The following is a 21,351-nucleotide window of genomic DNA, read 5'->3' as shown; positions in this document are numbered from 1 at the left end:
TGAGTTCAATTCCCAGCAAACACATGGTGGTGCACAACCATCTGTAATGGGATCTGATGCCCTCTTCTGGTGTGTCTGGAGACAGCGATGGTGTACCCATATACAATTGGTCTTTTTCTTCTCGGCATGGTTACTTTAGTCAACAACTTGGTTAACTTGTTAGTATTCTGCAAAGAGTTTATTCCAACCACACCAATACACATGCCTGCTATAAATCAGTTCAGCAGGAGAACAGGCTTTGTGTGTGTGTTGTGTGTTGTGTGTGTGTACTGTTTGTGTGTGTATGCACACATACAGATCCAGAGGGGCATGTCTGGGTGTCGTCCTCTTATCATTTTCTGCCCTAGTCTCTTGAATCTCCCTAGGTCCTAGATCCACACTTTTTAAAAATGACAGTTAAGCAGTGTAAGTGGCCATCAAGGTGTGACACCTGCACACCACCTCTGGCTGTTAGGAAGATGAAGAAATTTCAAAACCCCATTCATAACAGCCATCATCACAGGAGCAAAGCAGAGACACCAAGAAAGGCTCTAACAGAAAAATGGAACTTGAATGGACTTGTCATCAGAATTTGTGGTAAGGGAAATGTTAATACAAAGAGCAAAATGATTCCATACATGAGCCTGAAGATGCAGAGAGGAATACATTAAAAAAAAAAAAAAAAGGAAATGTCAACCACGTCAGACACAGGTAATGCAGGGCTGACACACACCTACATAAGGAAGACGCATGGCACCGTTAGCACGAGAGCGGGGAGAGCAGTGGGAGAGCATTCTGAGCTGTTTCACTGAGCCTCAAGAATAAAACACAAACTAGATTTGCTCTGGTAAGTCAAACACATGTGAAGAGGTGCAGTTCAACAAGAAAATATAGCAAATTCTACGAACCTAATATGAAATGCCTCGACGATGCTTTAAAAGAACCGGACAGCAGGATGGACCAGTGGATAAAGCCTGAGCCTAGTGACCTTAGTTCAAGCCCCAGGAGCCACATTGGGGAAGGAGACGAACAACGCCGAAAAGCTGTCTTGGGCCTCTATTTATATAGACACAACATTAAAACTTAAAAATGTGAAAAAATTAAACAGACAAATCCACAATTATTATATCTGGATTTAGCTACTTCATGGGTTCTTCTTTTTCCACTCTATTCCCCTGGTTTCATCCTTATCACTAGATAGAAGAGAAAGAATACAGGAGAGAGGGAGAGGGGAGGGGAGGGGAGAGGGAGAGAGGGAGGGGGAGGAGGGAGAGGGAGAGAGGGAGGGGGAGGGGGAGGGGGGAGGGGGAGATTGACTCCTGAATCTAGTTCTTCTTGTTTCTTCTTTGACTACTAACAAACTGCAATCTGAATGACCAACAACCTCCAATACTGCCTTGGGGGCCCTAGCATTTATGTAGCCTCTGAAAAGTTCCCAGAATTCCTTATGTCACACAATCGCAGAAACAACCTACAGCTGACTATCTGCTAGCGCATGAGGCAACTCCTAGTCAGCTGCTGTGGACAGTCTAAAGCAGCCCTACATCCCTACACCTGTGATTAGAATGAAAGCAGATTCTTATAGTACTGTGTTTAAAGAGACCAAAACTCCAGAGCTCTCACTACAAATCATACTTGGAAATTTTTAACAATTACCCCTCAAAACTGTTAGACTATGCACATGTCAAATGGTCAAAAAATGATATGCAGACCAGAAGGAGGCAAGTCCACTCTTGACCTAATGGATACTGCACACAGCAACTACAGAATGCATGTGTTTTTCAAGTTCAAACACTTACTGTATGCTGCTATTTAAACCAAATTAAATACATTTTAAAGGAGCAAAATACTACTGAGCAGAGTCTCTGACCATCCTCTAATTACACTATCAACTTCAAATGCTCCCGTGTGGCTATAAGTTAAGAAATGTGCATCTACAAATAACACACAGTGCAGAGAAGTCACTGGAGTAGAAACTACAATATACTCTCACCAATAATGAAAAGGATATGTATTAAACCTTGTCTGATAAAGCTAAAGTTGTTCCTAGAGGCAAATTTGTGGCATCAACATGCTTCTTATTAACAGAAATGCACATGAGCTGTTATTCAGTGAACTACGGTAGAAATAAGCAGAAGCGGTTAAGTGAGGCTCTGTGTACCTTTGATTTCCGCAGTTAGGCTCGGCAGCTTGAGGCTAGCCTGGTGGTGTGGGTTGCTCTGGTGCCGTTTGTATTCTGATGTTAATTCTGCTTCTTCAAGAGGGGCTCCCTGGAGGAGTGGATTACTGAGGTGACCCCACATAAGCATCTCCCCAGTCTAACTGGTCAAATAAAGGCTAGAGCCTGTGACTGGGCAGTAGAAGGGAAAGGTGGGGCTGGAGGTTTTAGAGAAGAGAGGAAGGGAAAAGAAACAGAAGAAAGATGGAGCAGAACCACATGGCCTAGAGAAGCTACAAATAACAAGGGATCTCATAGCTGCAAACAGATTAGTGTAATAGTAGATTTGCCCAACCTAGGCCTACAGGTTATACATATAATAACTGAGTTGTGTGGTTTTTGCATGGGCTTATTGGGGTTGGAAATTTACTACAACAACCTGGGCTACACACTGAATTAAAAGCCAGTCTAGGCTATAAAAGTAAGACTTTGCATGTGGTAGGGGAGAGGATATTAAAACAGAGTAGAAAAAAATAATAAAAGTAGGGCAGACATTAAGGTGTAGAGAACAGTAGAGACAGTCACTACTCAAAAGGTGACAAAGAAAAATTAGAAAACTTAGAAATTACAAAGCCGGGCAGTGGTGGCGCACACCTTTAATCCCAGCACTTGGGAGGCAGAGGCAGGTGGATTTCTGAGTTCGAGGCCAGCCTGGTCTACAAAGTAAGTTCCAGGACAGCCAGGGCTACACAGAGAAACCCTGTCTCAAAAAACCAAAAAAAAAAAAAAGAAAGAAAGAAAGAAAGAAAGAAAGAAAGAAAGAAAGAAAGAAAGAAAGAAATTACAAGATTTTGGGATTTTTGTTTTGGTTGTTGTTTGTTGGTGTTTTTTTTTTTTTTTTTTTTTGGTTGTTTTGTTTTTTTGAAACCATGGTTTCACTATGTAGCCCTGGCTGTCCTGGAACTCATTCTGTAAACCAAGCTGGCCTCTAACTTATAGAGATCTGCCTACCTCTGCCTACCAAGTGCTGGGATTAATGGTATGCACCAACCTGCTTGGCTCTGCTCCCTTCTCAGTATAATTCACAGTCCCTCTGATGCTCCAACACATGCAGAAAGCAGCAGAGCTGTGCTAGCCACATGGCTCCTGACACCCAAGTATTACACAGCAGCATTGAATTTTAGAAGTGTATGTGATATTAGCACAAGCTTTAGAAAAGCTTTGGGGTAGTTAAAACTCCACGAATGTGTTTAAAATCAAAAGAAAAGGAGGGAAAAGCAGCCGATGCTTCAGAGTCCAGACATAACCTGTTCTGGTAGATGGGTGCTTCACTATGAAAATAACCTGTAAAGGGCAGGAGAGGTCACTCAGCAGTTAGAGCACCGACTGCTTGTCCAGAGGACCCAGCACCCACATGGCTGTTCACTCCAGTTCCAGGGGACCTGATGCCCTCTTCTGGCCTCCAAGGGCACCAGGCATGCATGTGGTTCATGTATGTTCAGGCAAAATATCCACACACAGAAAACAAAAATTCTTTAGGAAAAGAAAGTAAAAGGAATGAATGAAAGAAAACAAGGGAGAGGGGGGAAGGGATGGGGGAGGAAAGGGGAAGGAAGGAGGGAGGGGGAGGAGGGGACGTGAGAGAAGGGGATGGGGAAGAGAAAATGGGGAGAAGTGGCTGGCAGAGACAAGGCAGGGGAGGGGAGGCAGGAGTTTTCATAGAGGGAATCTATTTCACTGATGGGTTTTTAGCATGGAAATGAGATGAAACCAGTTAAGCCAAATTTTCAGCTCATTGTTTTTAAAAGATTTATGTTTATTTTAGAGTATGTGTCTGTGTGTGCATGCACAGAAAGGTGCCCTTGGAGGCCAGAGGAGGGCAGGCTGCCTGCAGTGGGTGCCGGGAAACAGCCTTGCCCTCTGCAGGCACATAGTGTGCAGACCTGAGCTGCTTCTCCTCTCCAGACCCTGGCTGGTTGACTTTTTTTTTTTTTTAAAGGGGCACTTTATTTAATCCTGGGAATTGAACCTAGAGACTCCCACATGCTAGGCAAGCGCTCTGTCACTCAGACTCCCAACTGGAAGGAATATTTTCAGTATTAGGTGAACTTTGCAACTGGGTGTGGTAGCACAGACCAGTAACTGTAGCACTTGGGAGGCTGAGACAGGAGGAGCATAAATTCCAGGCTAGCCTGGGCTACATAGTGATACCTTGTCTTAAATATTATCAACACTTTGGCTATTTTGTGTTGTGGATGCAAATAATCCTCAAGTTGCAATAACTCAAGACCAGAGAGTTCTTTGTCATCTCACAGGTCAGCTGGGAATTTGCTACTGCTCTTTGGCTCTCGGCTGGGCCGAGGGCAGCTATGGCTTTGTCCCTGTGGCTTCTTTGTTCAGGGCCCAGCTTCTATCTGGGACTTGCTGATCTCCAGTTCTGCTATCAAAAGACAAAGAGCAAGAAGTGGGAAGAAGACACTATGAAGCTTCCCAGTGGCTGCTCACATGAAGTACATGTTGATCCATCCTCCTATCACTGCCTGGGTAAGTCAGTAGGACAAATCTCAGCCTGCTGGGATGGAGGTATTTTTTTCTTCCAGAAGCATCTCTGCTAATCACACAATACTAGGCAAGCATACACAATCTCTTTGGAGGGAGGAATGCTCTTGGCCCACTTTCCACATGGATGCAGATATTATCAAGTGGGATCAAGTTCATGCCAGCAATTTGTAAAATACACGGGAAGCAGTTTTGTTTGTTTTTGAGACAGGGTTTTTCTGTGTAGCCTTGGCTGTCCTGGAGCTCACTTTGTAGACCAGGCTGGCCTCGAAATCATTGAGATCCACTCGCCCCTGCCTCCTGAGTACTAGAATTAAAGGATTAAAAAAAGAAGAAGAAGAAAAGAAAAAAGAAAAGGAAGACTATCTAGAAATTTTGGTAGGAGGGTGGGTCTCTCTATTCATGTAGCCCTGGCTGGCCTGGAACTATGCAGACCAAGATTGGCCTCAAACTCATAGAGATCTGCCTGCTTCTGCTTCCCAATTGCTGGGATCAAAGGTGTGGGCCACCATGTCCGGCCTAAGAAATATTCTTTTTTTTGGGGGGGGGGCGGTTTCGAGACAGGGTTTCTCTGTGTAGCCCTGGCTGTCCTGGAACTCACTCTGTAGACCAGACTGGCCTCGAACTCAGAGATCCGCCTGCCTCTGCCTCCCAAGTGCTGGGATTAAGGCGTGTGCCACCAACACCCGGCTCAAGAAATATCCTTAGTTAAGTTAGTTTGGGGGCGGGTAGTATGCCAGAGCACACAAGCAGAGATCAGAGAACCACCTGCACAAGTCAGTCCTCTCTGTCTACCATGTGCTTTTTGGGGCCTGAACTGAGGCCATCTGGCCTAGTAGGAGAGCCTTTACCTGGCCAGGCTGAGGGAGAGCTTTCAGATGCTCTAGAGGAGGGCAAGGTTCATTGAACTTCCTCAATCTTCTGTCAGTGTTGGTTTTCACAGAATTTGTTCCTATTTGGGGTCAAATTTATCGGCACAGAGTTCGTTATTAGACACCTTTGTGATTTTAACATCACAATTTGTGTACAAAGGTTTGCTTTTGTTGAGTGTCTACACTACTGGTCCCTTCAGGTCCTCAGCTCTGTGGCATCTGCAGTGACAGCCCCTTCATCTCACACACTGCTGTATCTCTCACCATATCTTTTTTTTTTCTTCTTTTAGTATTTATTTTGCATTTATTTATTTATTTCTTGGATGTGTGTCTCTGTGTACTGCTTGTGTGCCTCACTCAGGCCCACAGAGTCCAGAAGAGGGCACCGGATCTCCTGGACTTGGACTTAAGAGAGGATTGTGAGCTACCATGGGGGCGCTGGGAGTCAAACATGGGTCCTCTGGAAGAGCATCCAGTATTCTTAAACAGTGAGCCATTTTCCTGCCTCCCCCATTTATTTCTTAAATTACATGTATTTATTTTGCATGCATGTGGGCATGTGCTCAGATGTGTTGTTCTGAGAGCAACCCTTCATGTGGGTGCCAGGGATTAAACTCAGATTGTCAGAAGGGCCAAAAAAGCCTTCACCTACTGAGCCGTCTGGCTGGTCCTTCCACTTTAACTTTGTTTGTTTGTTTGTTTGTTTTGTTTTGTTTTCGAGACAGGGTTTCTCTGTATTGCTCTGGCTGTCCTGGAACTCAGAAATCCACCTGCCTTTGCCTCCCAAGTGCTGGGATTCAAGGCGTGCGCCACCACGTTAACTTATTAATTCCTATAAAAGCATATGTATGGTAGCAATCTGTGGAAATGTATTGAGGTTTGCTTTATGGTTCCGTATATACTTGTCTCAGTTAGAGGTTTCTGTTACTGTGATAAACACCATTTCCAAAAGCAACTTGAGGAGGAACGGGTTTCTTCTGCTTACACTTCTAGGTAACAGTCCATCACTGAGGGAAGCTAGGCCAGGAACACGGAGGCAGGAGCGGATGCAGAGACCATGGAAGATTGCTTACTGGCTTACTTACTGGCTTGTTCTTCCTAGCTTGTTCCGCCTGCTTCCTAAAAGCACTAGGACTACAAACCCAGAGGTTTCTCCAGGCACACACACTGAGCTGGGCACCACCACATCAACCATCAATCAAGTAAAAGGCCCACAGACCAATGTGGTAGGGGCATTTTCTCAACCTAGAGTCCCTCTTCTAGATGACTCTAGCTGGTATCAACTTGGTATAAAATTAGCCAGCACAATGGTCCATGTAGTAAACGTTATATTTGTACTTTTAAAAATGTGTAGTCCTTGGGGCTGGAGAGGTGGCTCATCAGATAAGAGCACTTGCTACTCTTGCAGAGACCGGGGTTCCATTCCCAGCATTCGCATTAGTGCCTCTGTAACACCAGCTCCAGGGAATCTGATGCCCTCTTCTGGCTACCATGGGCATTCACATGCACAGATGCATCTACACAGGCACACAAAGTGCATATAAATAAAAGTTAAGAAATAAATATTTTCAGCTTTCTTGTGTGTAGTATTCTAGTGGCATCTGTCACTCAGGCTGGCTGGTGTTATTCAGGTCACATATGTCCCGACTAACTTTCCTTTTACTCATGCTGAAGGTAGTGGTGTGGCCTGCAGTCTTAGCTGCCTGGGAGGCTGAGGCAGGAGCATGAGTTCAAAGCCTGTCTAGGCGACAGAGTAAGTTCAAGGACAACTTTGGCAGTTAATGAGATTCTGTTTCAAAAGAAGAGTAAAAAAAGAGTCCCGAGTTATCACTACGTGGCAGTGTGTGCGCCTGGAGAAACCTCTGGGTTTGTAGTCCTAGTGCTTTTAGGAAGCAGACGGAACAAGCTAGGAAGAACAAGCCAGTAAGTAAGCCAGGAATGAGGCCGTGGGGTTCAATTGTCGAGCCACAGAAAAGGACTGAAGTATCTGCTATATTTATGAATTTGTCCACCAGCTGTTGCTTTATCATCCTAAGGCTCCTTTTTGATAGTACATCTAATCAGCACAGAATCTCTATCCTGTAACCTGTGTGCAGACTTGACTCTGTCTGATAAGACACTTCAGTTCTCTCCCAATGACTGACTGCGTGCTTCCCCTTCCCTCTACTGTAAAGCTGTCCAGGTTTTCAACTGGGTAATTTTCAGTTTTGTAACTGGAGTATCTGAACCATTTATATATTTAAGTGGCTCTTGTAACTTTCTTTTTTATTTCTTTTGTTTGTTTTTGTTTTTGTCTTCGAGACAGGGTTTCTCTGCGTAGCCCTGGCTGTCCTGGAACTTACTATGTAGACCAGGCTGGCCTCGAACTCAGAAATCTGCCTGCCTCTGCCTCCCAAGTGCTGGGATTAAAGGTGTGGGCCACCACTGCCCAGCTCTTTTTTTATTTCTTTTCGGTTTTTCTGAGACAAGGTCTCACTAAGTATCCTTGCCTGCCCTGTAACTATGTAGATCAGTCCAGCCTCAACTGGCTGCTTCTGCCTCCTGAGTGATGGGATTAAAGGCATGCACCACTAAGCCTGCCTTTCTATTTTTTTTCAAGGTTATTCCATGTTTTAGCGAGCGTCAGTACTTAACTCCTTCAAATGTTATCATCATTATGGGTGCATGCATGCACCCATGTATGATGTGGAGGGGTGCTGCATGTAGCACAGTATGTGTCTGGGGACCTGAAGATAGCTGTAAAGTTGATTCTTTCCCTCTGGGGCTGACACTCGGGTCCCAGGCTTGCACTGCATCGTTACCTGCTGAGCTGCCTTGCCAGCCACCCTTTTCCTTTCTATGAACAGATATTACTCTGCCCCATGGACATGACACAGTTCTGCTCACGTTTCTTTGTCGATGATTGCTTTCACTTCTATTGGACATACACAGGAGCAGAACTTTTGTGCAACCAGTTGAGGATTGACCAGACTTTTTTTTTTTTTTTCCAAAACACTCCCATTACTCTCTGCCCCAACTTCAGTGTGTAGGAAGATTCTAATTTCTCCAGGGTCTAACTGGTGTTTGTTATTACATGGTCTTCTGTCTATCCTAGGGATAGTAAAATTGCATCTAATTTGAAGTTTGATGTACAATTCTCTGAGAACTAAATACTTTCGAGCTTATTAAAGATACTAGCCACCTGTACATCTTCCTCAGAGAACTCTCTACTCAAATCCTGCCTTAATTAGTATGGCCTTCCACGAGCAAATGTCATCACAGAATCCCTCAGCAGACATTTATTTTCTGGTAACTCTAGAGGCTGCAAATGCAAGTTCACAGTGCCAGCCTGGGCAGGAGCTGCTGACAGCACTCCTGGCTCGCAGGTGTTCACTGTTCACTGCAAACAGCCCTGGCTCCGAGCCTGCTCAGCTGGTTTTTATTGTTAATCTACACCCTGAGTCTCTAGCATCTCTTCTTCCAAGGACACTGACCCTATCAGATCAAGGTCTATCCTTACGACTTCAGGTAGGCTTAATTACTTTAGCAAAAACCCGTCTTCAAAACTAGTACACATGTAGGGTTAGGGTTTCAACAAGTAAGACTGACAAAGATGGGCATGGTGGGTTACAATTCAGCCCATGCAAATTCCTTTGCTCACTTTAAGAATTGAGTAAATTCTCTGAGTTTGCTTTTTGAGCTGTGATAAACACTATGACAGAACACACCTTGAGAAAGAAAGGATCTATTTCAGCTAATACTTCTTGACAACAGCCCATCATTAGGGAAGTCAGTGCAGGAACCCAAGGGCAGGAGCCTGGAGCAGGAACTGTGGAGGAAGGCAGCTTACTGGCTTGTTCACATTCAGCTTTCTTAGCCCAAGTCCAATGGCCTAAGAATGGTGCCACCCATAACCGGTCAGTTAGGCCCCACATCAATCAACAGTCAAGACAGCTTCTCACAAATGTAGCCACAGGCCAATCTGATCTAGGGAATCCCTCCTGAAAATAAAAACCAGCTAACACAGTGATCATACTGAGTTATAGACTTCTTCACACGGGTCCCTTCCTATCCTCAAGGGACTATTGTCTGCCTCCCTCCCCGGCATGAGACAATTCTAGAGACAGTACAGCTCTCACTTGCCATTGTGCCATTCACAACTTACCCACAGCCCATCCTCCATGCACATTTTCTCCAACCCCATACACTCAGAGCACTTCCCATTGCTCTAACCACAGCGGCATCAGTCAGGAGACAATGCAGGAGAGCCCCTTCACCCCAAGACCTCCACCATGACTCATGCCAGCCCATTCTAGCCAACTAATAACACACTTCGGTATTCCCAACACTCAGGAGGCTGACACTGGAGGAACATGAGTTCAAGGTCAATGTGGGCTGTGTACTGAGTTCCCAACCAGCACAACAATAGCAATATCTAAACAAAACCAAACTCCCACCTTACAACTTCTTACCTTGTCTCTCCTGTTCTTTCCCAAGATGCCACAGTAAACAGTCTGGCCTGGTTTCCCTCCATGTACCAGCCTCTCCCCCCACCCCCACCCCCCATAAGCCCTGGTGCTTCACCACATGCCTCCTTGTGGATGGCACGTCCCTTTCACCTATCCAAGTATCACTGAGGGCCAATACTGCTCATCTTCTGAGATCAGGCACATTCAGAGTGACATGGTCATTGGTGAGTATCTATATATCTTGTGACTTAATGCTCTAATTCCTAGCAATTTAAATATCTCCAGATAGAGGACTTATAGTTTTCCTCACATTTAAAAATATCTCAGCTATTATTTCTTCTCCCCCTTCTCTTCCTTCTGGAGTACAAGAGCATGTTCCCTTAATATTGTCTCAACTTCACTTTTCCCCGTTTTGTTATTTTTTGTTTGTTTAATTTCATTTTGATCCTTATCATCTAATTTGAGTATTTTCTACTTGTCTTAAGGAGATGTATCATTTCTTTTGGCTTTAGAAAGCTCCATTTGGATTGTGGGGTATTCGGGGGGATGTCAGACCAGGGTATCATGCATGCAAGACAAGCATAGTCTTTGATTCTTTGGTTTTGTAAATTCCTCCCCTCAGCATAGTTTGTCAGCTTGACAGCACAAAAAGCCATATGGCAAGAAGGGGACTTGCCACAGAAGACATCTGTCCAAGGAACTGCAGTAAGAGTGAGAAAGGAGCCAGAGGCAGCTGGAAGGCCGGCTGCAATGCAGATCAGACCTGTGTGAAAGGGGAAAGACTCCAGTAGCATCCTGTGTTCTCCGGAGGAGGAGAACCTTCTGGTTCCTGAGGAGCCAGTCAGGGATGAATGCAGGAAGTGTGGCCTCAATGCAAACTCAGTATTGCACTGCAGGGTGCAACAGTGAGGCTATCAGGAAACAACTTCTCCCCAAGTCTAAGAGGTACGTTTTGGAGGCCCCCAAATATCCACCAAAATACATTTACTCCAAATTTGGAGAGAGGGTCATTTCCATGGTTCCCATTACTTTTTCTTCCTGGGGAGAATTCAGGAAACAGACAGCTGATCTCAGGCCAGCAGCTCAGACCCCAGCTGTCTCATGGTCCACTGAACTAACAACTGGGTCTTTACAAGCTCTCAGGGCAAATATGATGGTGCAGAAACCTCTGTTTCCAAGTCTCCTGACCCTCTTGGCAAGAGTATCTTCCCAGTTGGAGGCTGCCTTGTATGTCCATTCAGTTAACGGAACTGTGAAGTAACAGCAAGAGACACTGACATGGCTACTTTTTGTTCACACATACACCACTCTGTCCTCTTCATGTCACAGGAATGAAGTGGAATCATAAGGGTTCTAAGGAGGGTCAATTGTGCTGGCTGGTGTTTCGCTGGGGCAAGCACATGAAGGAGTGTTTTCCTAAGTGGCCTAAGACAGACTCGTGAAGGAACATTTCACTGAAGCAGACACAGGTGAAAAGGATCTTCTGCTAAAGCAAGCACGTGAAAGGACATGTGATGGGTTCTTTGCTAAGGACAAACATGTATTGGTCGGCCTTACACTGGAGTTGAGCTGCATTTCTTGGGATCCCATAGAAAGAAATGCACCAAAAAAACTTCTTGGTGTGCCATTATCTAATTTTTTTTCTTGTCGATTTCAAGGACTTGGGCTGATTGGCAGAGTGATGTCAGCTGAGACACACACATGTACTGAAGCAAGCAAGGCGAGTGCTGAGGCAAGACCCATGGAGGACACATGACGTTTGGAGGAAGTATAAATAGAACTTGATAGTGACAGAGGCTGAGCTAGGCTTGCTTATAGAGCAAGCTGTGAAATGCTGTAGGTCTCGAGTCTTTGCTGATCTCTGCTTCACTGAGAGAGACACAGCTGAGTACAACTCTTGGCATTCTGGGTCCCTCATGCTGCTGATTCGTGCTGAGGCTGAGGCTGAGGCCTGGCTGTCTCTGCTGGGTAGAGCCACCACTGCTGATTCATATTCGCTATCCTGACTCTACCGAACTGGACTGCTGATGTATCCCTGAAGTGTTTGTGAGTGGATCGAGCTGCTGCTGCTGACCTGTAGGAGCTGTTCCAAAGAACCTTTCTAAACAGGTCCACTTCCCCCATATCCTTTCTTTCCCACCACCTCTGGTGGGTGGTGGGCTAAAAGGGAGGTTAAAGCACTTAAGAACCATCATTAAAAGTAGACTTTGGGGCTGGTGAGATGGCTCAGGGGGTAAGAGCACCCGACTGCTCTTCCAAAGGTCCGAAGTTCAAATCCCAGCAACCACATGGTGGCTCACAACCACCTGTAACAGAGATCTGATGCCCTCTTCTGGTGCGTCTGAAGACAGCTACAGTGTACTTACATATAATAAATAAATAAATCTTTTTTTTTAAAAAGTAGACTTTGAAAAAATTAAAAGGTACACCGTAGTCCTGCCCAGTTCTGCTGACTACAGCAGCCTGTTCTTATTCTGTCAGAATGGTGACTTTCTTCCTGTCTGCTAGTCTCTGGACACAAGAAATGCCTTGGCAGTTATAACTTTTAACTGGGAATCTTGCTAGGACTTGACAGGAGCATGCCCTTTTTTTTTTTTTTTTTTTTTTTTTGAGATGAGGAATTCCATGTCTCCAAAGCTCAAGATTATAGGAATGGGAACACAACACACTCTAAGTGGTGTGTGAGCCCCTATGTTAGGAGCGATGGTCACTGGAACTACTTCTGGTCCCATGCCTGACTCCCACACTCAAGTATCTTGCCTGTTGGATAAGTACTCTAAAAGATCTCTGACTTAGTATACAGCCCACAGAATAGCCCATCATTCTTTGCATTTCCTCTGATGTACAAAGGCTGGTCCAGCATCTCACAAGGCTGGATGCCTTAGGATGGGACTCTGTGTGACAGTACCAGAAGAGCCCATGATCAGGAGCCACTCCCCATATCCCCATCTCCTTCACTGTGAAGAGGTTCAGTGTTGTAAGGTGTATGATTCCATGTCTAAGGATTAATTATAACCCCCAGGCAAGAATTCACGTGCAGTAGACACGGCTATACACAGGCTCTATATTATCACTGTGAGTATGAAATCTGAGTTCTCCCAGGACAGAGGAGGCTCACATGAAGGACTTGGTTGTTGTTCTCTGGGAAAGCATCAGTCTCTGTTGCCATGGTTTTCAGAGCTTACACTACTGTTCAGCGGGGCTTCCTTGTGGGCATGCTGGATGGGTACTGTCTTCTGTAGCCTCATGTGGAGCACAGTTCTCTGTTTGGGCATTTTTCCTAGCATGTCTGCTCAGAGTTGCTATGCCATCCTCTGTCATTATACATGCAGTACAGGCCTTCCCCTTTCCCTGAGATTTGAGATCCTTTTCCAAGTTTCTTAGAGCCATCTCAGTGGCAAGTCTGCCTTCTCATCTACATCCTGAGAAAACGTGTTAAAAACTCAAATTGTCTTTATCTTGCCATACATTCTCATCTCTGACTAAACACCCTAAACAACTAGTTCCAGGGTTCTTCCTTCCCTGGCTCCTGTCACATGCAAGCTACATCTCTGGATTCTTTTGTTGTTTCTTCTTTCCTCAATCAGGTCTGGGATGTTTTCACTGGAGCTACACTTGGATTCAACTTAAGTCCTTGACATAGCATAGCAGTAAGAAGTCAGGGCAACTGCTGAAGCAAAGAAAACTGGGCTCCTTCAAAAGCCCACAGAAACCAAGAGCTGCTGCATCAGCATCCTTGCATACATCCACCTAGATGTCCCCATTCTGTGTTTCTGAGTTCTGGGCTTTCCCTCCTCTGGTGTGCTGGGCATTCAGAGCCTCTGAAGTTCTACAACTCTAACAATTACACCTCCCACCCCGACCCCGAACACTGTACAGCTATTTGGTGTTCTGCTGAGATTCCATAAAACTCCAAGGCCACTGGCTTTGGCCTCAACTCCTTTGAGTCTGGAACTGGAGAGATGATTTGACACTTAAGGAAGCCTGCTACTCTTTGCAGGGACCCTGAATTTAGTTCCCAGCACCCATGTTGGATGGCTTAAAACTACCTGTAACTCCAGAACGAGGGGGTCTGACACCCTCTTCAGGCCTCCAATAACACCTGCATGCACAGACCCACACACATAAATCTTCAAAAGAGCTTTCAGTCACTTGTCCCTTGGCAAGGGCCAGCAGAATTCCGAGGGCGTCAGCTCTGTCTCTGTGGATCTTCTCTTTCTCCTTTCAGTCTTTCGCAGGCCTCTTGATCACACCCAACACAGAATTCCTCTCTAATACAACACCCTTCAGTCATCATTTATGAAATACTTTGTAAGCTCCAGTTTGTGCCAGGATCTATTTATGGCTCATGTGACAATCAGAATGATGTTCATTCTGTCCACCCCAAGGTGTGTCAGCCAGACTCAGATCCCAGCTTAACATTTATTTTTCTTGGCACCAATGTATTGGCCTCCATAGTCTGATAAACGGATCGAAAGTGAGAACCCGTAATTCAGGAGATTTGCCAAGGAAATCTGTAGGAAACCAAGGAAAGCTGTAAGGGAAACTGGGAAAGGAGCTAGGGTGCCAGGTCGAGGCAATGCATTGCGAAACACATCTGGCTTTGCAAGGGAAAGAAAAGTTGAAGGACAAAGACCTGGGCTGTGGGGCAGTTTGAAGGCAGGCTGGCAATGCTGATGACGATGACTGCAGTCAAGCTTCTGAAGTCCACCCAAGAACAAGCCTGCCTTGGTATCCCTGCAGAGCTCTCCCTTTATGAATGCTCTGTCTCCATTCACTGCTGTGGTTCAGCAGCTGCCTCTAGGCAGAAGCCCTCTATGACCATAAGGCTCACCCCTCCTGAGGCTGACTCTCCTCCACTCAGTGCCTGCGATACTCAGTTCAGATGTCTTGTTCTCTGTTACCAAGCAAGAGTGTCATGTAGTTGCTCTCTCATGGCAGAAACAAAGCTTCTTACTGTTCTCAGGAAAGTGTGTGTTTTCTTAATTTAGGAATACTTTTATCTTGTTTCCGTCATTCGGTGTTCTGGGAGTTCACTGTCTTTGACTGGCTTCTTAAAGTACAGAGTTAGGTCCCCAAACGCTGTGGATTCTGTAAGTATCCCCAAAGGCCTGTGTGCTTCAAGACTTGGTCTTGCCAGGTGTGCTTGGGGGTGTGTGGTTGTGGATTGCCACTAGGTAGAACCTGATGGGAGGAAATGAACCCATGGGGGTGCCTTTGAAAAGGATCCTGGGGTCTCCCACCCAGTTCCCTGCCTGCCAGGGGGGAAGCTTGAGCATGGCAGGCAGATGTCCCAAGAAATCCCTAAGTGCACCTGTTCACCCTGCCTTCACCCACCGAGCTGCAGGCACTTCCTCACTTCTCTTCTTTGAACATGTAGACTGTCAGTGCACTGGCCACGCCACTGTCTTCTAGCTAGTTATCAATTTCTATCTTAATCCTTGTGTGGCCAGAGGCAATATTCTGAATGTTTCAAGACTTTGGTGACGTTTGTTTTATTGTCATAAAGCAGTTTTTGATCAACTCACCACATACAGTTAAAAGTGCTGATGTTCTAATCTTGGTTAGACAGAGCTCTGCTGCATCCATTGGGGCTCCTTCATCAGCTGCTACTTTGGCCTTGCATGTCATTACTGGTTCGAGTTCACTTGTTTTACGGGCTGCTGGGAGAAGTGTGTTTACTGTAGACTGTTCTGTCTCCATCCAGTTCTGTTTCTGCATTTTGTGTTCTGAAACCATGTTATTCAGCAAACACTACTTTAGGATTTAAATCAATGTATTCTCTTTTGTTGTTGGTGGTTTTTTTGGGGGGGGGGTAGGTTTGTTTGTTTGTTTGTTTGTTTGTTTTTGATTTTTGAGACAGGGTTTCTCTGTGTAGCCCTGGCTGTCCTGGAACTCACTTTGTAGACCAGGTTGGCCTCAAACTCAGAAATCCACCTGCCTCTGCCTCCCAAGTGCTGGGATTAAAGGCATGTGCCACCACTGCCCGGCAGATTTCTTCCGTTTTAAAGTGTTCAACATTCCAGTGCTTTACATGGGAGGCTTTTTTGGAAGTAGCATGGGGTAAAAAGTTTTTATCTATCCTGATAGTTTACTGTCCTAGTATTTACATGGAGTATTTGTAATTACTAATATAGTTGCACTTATTCCTACTATCTTTGATTTGTCTACATTTAGTATAAATAAAATATGTTCAATCTAGAAGCTCAGAGCATATTATCTATGTTTACCTATTTATTTCCTCCTGGTTTTCCTGTGGTCAAGCATGTAACTCTGTTCTTTTATTGTCATATTCTTGCGTGGTGGAGACTGGATCCAGGGGTCGTGTGTGCCAGGCACACATTCTACCACCCAGGTACACCCCAGCTCTCCACACACAGTTAAAACCCTCATAACCCTCTTATTCATATGTAATATTTACCCACAATTTCCCCCTTTGTTCTTGATTCTTCCCTGAATTTTCCATTTCCATTTGGGACTATTTTTGTTTGATTTAAAGAGTCCCTTAAAGGGACTGGCAGTAAGGCTCAGTAGGCAGCATAAGTTTGATCCACAAACTCCACTGAGTGGAAGGAGAGAGCCAGCGTCTGCAGTTGTCCCTCTGATGAAGGAGCACTGTGGAACACACACACACACACACACACACACACACACACACGTAAAGGAGCATTGAGGAACACACACATATGTAAAGTTAGGGGGCTCAGTGATTAAGAACATTTGCTGCTCTTACCGAGGACTGGAGTTCAGTTCCCAGAGCCCACCCTGGGAAACTGTCAACCACCTAACTCCAGCTCCAGGGGACCTTCTTCTGGCCTTCATGGGCACCCCTAGCATGTGGCATATATTCACAATGCATACATAAACACAATTTAATTTTTTTTTGTTTTGTGAGACAGGGTTTCTCTGTGTAGCCTAAGCTGACTTGGAACTTGTTCTGTAGACCAGACTGGCCTCAAACTCAGTGATCAGCCTGCCTCTGCCTCCCGAGTGCTGGGATAAAAGGTGTGCGCCACTACTACCTGGCTTAATTTTTTTTTTTTAATTTTAAGTATCAAACATTAACAAAGTGAAAAATGAAAGAATTCCTTGAAGCTTTCGTCTTAGGGCCAGACTGCTAATACCATCTTCTCTCTGCTTCTGTTCTCTTCCCCTCATCTTTAAGTAGACCTCACTGGACAGAGGAATCTTGGCTGGCAGCTCTCTCCCACACTTTATGCCTGTCTCTGTTCTCTGACTGCGGCGTGGGCTTGTGTGTGTCAGGAATCACAGGCTGTTGTGGGCTTGCTCTCTTGCTTTCAGATCCTCTCTCTCTCAGGCTTTACACTTGCCCCACGGTCTCACCACAGTGCTCACATGGTACATTTCTGTTTATCTTCCCACTTGGGGTCACAGGTGTCTGTCATAGACTGCCTGTCCATGGTGAGTCCTTGTGCAGTCCTACCTAGATTTACACTAGGGGACAGTCTTGAAAGAGAACTGAGGGTGATGCTATTCTTCTAAGAAGCCTAAGCCACGCCACCAGACTCTCTGTACCCCAGCAGCATCCCTCTCTCAAGAGTTGAAAAATCTCAGCTGTGATGACAGCTTGGACTACACAGAGAAACCCTGTCCAACAAAACAAAGCAAAACATTTTAAATTGTGTTTATGTATGCATTGTGAATATATGCCACATGCTGGGGGCGGCTCGTGAAGGCCAGAAGAAGGTCCCCTGGAGCTGGAGTGGTTGACAGTTTCCCAGGGTGGGCTCTGGGAACTGAACTCCAGTCCTCAGTAAGAGCAGTAAATGTTCTTAATCACCGAGCCCCCTAACTTTACATGTGTGTGTGTTCCTCAAAGCTCCTTTACATGTGTGTGTGTGTGTGTTCCTCAATGCTCCTTTACATGTGGTGTGTTTGTGTGTGTGTGTGTGTGTTCCACAATGCTCCTTTACGTGTGTGTGTGTGTGTGTGTGTGTGTGTGTATGTGTGTGTGTGTGGTGTGTGTGTTCCACAGTGCTCCTTCGTCAAAGGTACAACTGCACATGCTGGCTCTCTCCTTCCGCTCAGTGGAGTTTGTGGATCAAGATTAGTATATATTCCTGAGGATTAGGAAATTTGGATCATCATACAAACTCTATAATAATCCCCTCAAACTACTGTTCACTGTCAGCTTTTTGTTTTGGGTTCTGGTCTGAGGCAGAGTCTCATGTATCCCATGTTGATCATAAACCTACCATACAGCAATGAAGGTGACCCTGAATTTCAGATGCTGCTGCCTCTGCCCCCCAAGTACTGAGGATATGGCACCAGCCACCAGGCCCCAGCTTACTTTTAGAGAACGTCTTGTGTTTTGTCCAGCTGGTTGTTAACTGTTTTAAATCACTGGGCTCTAACCTGGAGCATCAGTCTCCTGTTCTGTGTTGAGATTCTCCTTTCATTAACATCCTCTTTTACATTTCTTACTTTCATTATTATTTACTTCTTGACACATTTAGAAAATATATTTAAATTTTCATATGTATGGGTTATTTTTTTATTTCTGGATAAAATGTTTTCCTACATGTCTATTACAGCAGAGTTAAACACTGCATTACTCAAAGCCATAGCCATGTTTTGTTTGGTATTCATGGGTTTTTTGTTTGTTGTTTCATTTTGATTTGTTTGCTCTGACTGAGGCAGAGGGGCAAAGGGACTGAGGGACAGGGTATAGAGGGGCAGGGGCAGAGGGACAGAGGGACAGGGAATAGAGAGATAGGGGACAGAGGGACAAAGGGACAGAGTGACAGGGGACAGAGGGACAGAGGCAGATCTCTTGAGTTTGAGCTCCACTTGGGTTACGTAATGAGTTCCAGTTCCGCCAGAGTTATATAGAGACCCCCTCAATACCCAACAATCAAAGGACAAACAAACAAAGAAGCTCTTACTGCAACAACAGATTTCTCAAGTCCTCCTTGGACTCACTAAATTTGTCTGTTACACATTTTGAAAGTGTACTATTACATACAAGACCTTTTTGGGGGTGTTGAACACACAACTAGGGCCTGATACAGGTTGCAGGTGTGCGCTGCCACTGACCTAGATCCAGATTGTTGGCACAAAACTTTTTAGCATTTAAATGAATCATAGAAGGCCCATTTAATGTATACTGTTTGATTCAGTGCGTGCGTGTGCATGTGTCTGTAATAATGTGTGTGTGTGCATGTGTCTGTGGTAATGTGTGTGTGTGCATATGTCTGTGGTAATGTGTGTGTGTGTGCATGTGTCTGTGGTAATGTGTGGGGTCAGAGGACAGATGGCAGGGGTCTGCTCTCTTTCCACCGTCTGTTCCTAGTCAGCTAAGCAGGCTTGGTAGCAAGTGCCCTTACCTGCTTTCTGGCCTCAATTTTTTTCCTGATAATTAACATAGCTACAAAAAACTGCCTTTTTCGGTATTTGCCCTGTATCTTTTTAAACAGATGTTTTACTCTGTGGCAGCAGTTATCAATTCCTTACATTTTATATTTATACCTTAGCTAGTAGTAAAATTTTTATCCCTTTTATCTTTTTGTTATTTTGTGATTGTGTGTGTGTGTGTGTGTGTGTGTGTGTGTGTGTATGTGTGTATGCATGTGCACATGTCCCCCATATGTATGTGAAGGTCAGCAGACAACTTTTGGGAGTCCGTTCTCTCCTCCCACCAGATGGCTCCCAGGAATCAAACTCAGAATTTGAGTGCCTTTATCTGCTTAAACAACTTGTCAGCTCTGGGTAATTTTTAAAAACTTACTGACACACTGTTTTGTGTGGCCCATTCGCTTTCTATATCCTTTCTGTGGGAAGTGCTGATGGTGAATATGGCTGTCAATCTGACTTGTTGGAGAGGACTGGTGTGCAGCTGGTGCTATAAGAAGACCGACCATGAACTCAGGTGCTATCCAATAGGCAGGGGACAGACAAAGCAAAAAGGAGGCAGAAGTGGGAAGCAGGCAATTACATGCTTGACTCTTGCTGAGTGGAGGTGAATTTTGCCGTTTCTTTCTAATGTGAACATTGGATGCTTCAGCCTCTAAGGACAGATTTGCACCAGTGGCTCCTCAGGGACTGTCGGGCGTTTGCCCCAGACCGTGGCACACCGTGTCTCTTGTGCTGAGGTTTCCATCTTCTCAGACCGAGAGCCACCTTGGCTCTCTAGTGTGCAGATGGCCTCAGTGCACCCATCAGCCTCTGACGATGTTAGTGAACCTCATAAGCCTACTCTTGGATCATCCTATCATCCTATTTGTTCTGCTTATCTGCGGACCTCTGACTAATACAATAACTGATCATGATCATGTAGATGGTTATCTCACATAAACAACATTTAACAGAAGGCAATTCAAGGCTGGTTTGGTTGAGAACAAACATAAATTAAGAGGTATCTTGTGTCACAAAACAGGATGTGAAACAGTTAAAAACATTAAAAATGAGATCTGGAAGGGAAAAAGAAGACTAGGAGGGCTATACATTCTTAAATGTGAAAAGCTTAGTATCATTTTCAAGAACCAGAATGTTATAGCAAGAATAAATTAAGTAGGCCTGCTTTTTAAACGGTTATCAGACACAATACTCGGAGACTGAAAAGTATCAACTCCATGCCAAGTTTCCAGCTGGGAGAACCATGGGACTGAGATGAGAGGTGTCTTCAAAGGCGGGGCCACTGTGGACCCTGAGCTAGTCAAGCAGTTTGGAGACAACCTGATCACCTCTCACAGCCAGTCCCCTGACTGGACAAGCAGCAAATGATCACCTCTCTGTCTGACCAGAGGGAACACGCACAGGGGGAGAGGGAGCACGCACAGCGGGTATAGACTTCTCACAGGTACACCCATGATACAAATGACCAGGCAAAAACAGTCTCAAGAAAGATTCCCTAAGTCTTCACCCAGGTCCTGCCACACTACCTGCCCACAGCAGCGATCCTCCTTGGGCTGCTCCCCACCCATTCCCAGGAGTCAGTCTCGTTTTCCTTAATAATTCTATGTTCACTCTGTTCATTCTTGTTTGCTTTCCTTATTATTCTTGGGTACAACACAAAACACCCAGAAGACAGAAATGGGGGCCTCTTTGGTGACCAGTGCTTGCCCAGCATCCAAGCTCCGGGGTTAAGCTGACTAAACTGAGACAGGCCCTTTATTACACACAAGGGATCCACATCAGTTTCACTTTTAAAAACAGGAAGAGCTGGAGGGAAACCATGGTTAGGATAAAGCCGTCCTGTTTAGACCTGTATGTCTGCTCTCAGGAGGTCATCTGGGATGTGGGGACCATGCTAAGCTGCTTGCATGGGAACAGGAAGAACAAAGAACTGAAACCCTGTGCTCCAGGATGCGGACAG

General features: G+C 45.2%; 1 protein-coding gene across 38 annotated transcripts in view; it reads right to left on the bottom strand.

Annotated features, from left to right (window-relative positions):
- The window catches only part of Cdkl3 (cyclin-dependent kinase-like 3), an 88,937-nt gene that overhangs the window by 21,616 nt on the left and 45,970 nt on the right, over positions 1-21,351 (bottom strand). The window lies entirely within an intron of this gene.

This window comes from Mus musculus, chromosome 11 (assembly GCF_000001635.26).
Source record: "Mus musculus strain C57BL/6J chromosome 11, GRCm38.p6 C57BL/6J".
NCBI lineage: Eukaryota > Metazoa > Chordata > Mammalia > Rodentia > Muridae > Mus > Mus musculus.
This window is presented reverse-complemented; position numbering and strand designations above follow the sequence as displayed.